This window comes from Seriola lalandi, unplaced genomic scaffold, assembly GCF_002814215.2.
Source record: "Seriola lalandi dorsalis isolate HSWRI2012SDOR001 ecotype SW California unplaced genomic scaffold, Sedor1 jcf7180002054570, whole genome shotgun sequence".
NCBI classification, from domain to species: Eukaryota; Metazoa; Chordata; class Actinopteri; order Carangiformes; family Carangidae; genus Seriola; species Seriola lalandi.
The window spans coordinates 17,921-18,519 of NW_019525123.1; positions in this window are offsets into that span (position 1 = coordinate 17,921).

Sequence of the window (599 nt, forward strand, 5' to 3'; positions counted from 1 at the left end):
AGTGCTGATGTCAACAGACTGTAAAACCTGATTATACACAACAGTTTAGAAGGAAATCCTGACGAGAATTTCAATCAAGAATAACTGCAGTGAGACACTCACCCAATCAAGTTATTTATTATTCATCGTTGTGAAATTTAACACATGCAATGCTTACACGTCTGTGTATATATGCACATGCACATACAATACATGTACATTTAAATTAAAACAAATGTGTGTCCATGAGCCGCAATCAGAGGTCAGTACTTAATGTACAGTTCTCCTTCAGGGAGAACTTGCTTGATGAGCATCTCACTGTCAATCAGTGTTTGAGGACAAAGGCACATCTGGTGAAGACACTGGATTTAATAGTAGTTGTGTAATATTTATGACACTCAGCAAAGACTTTTTCTTTCTCTGGGGTATTTTCAGATGAGTAAACACTGACCTGATATACTGATACACAGCTGTATCACTGCAACATCGGGACAGGCTACTGTATTTTCATACAATATTATCATTATTCAGAGTGAAGACTAAACACAAGTTAAATAAAATCAAAAACAAGTGAGATATTCGATTTTCTGGAAAGTGCCAACAGTGTGATAATCGACACG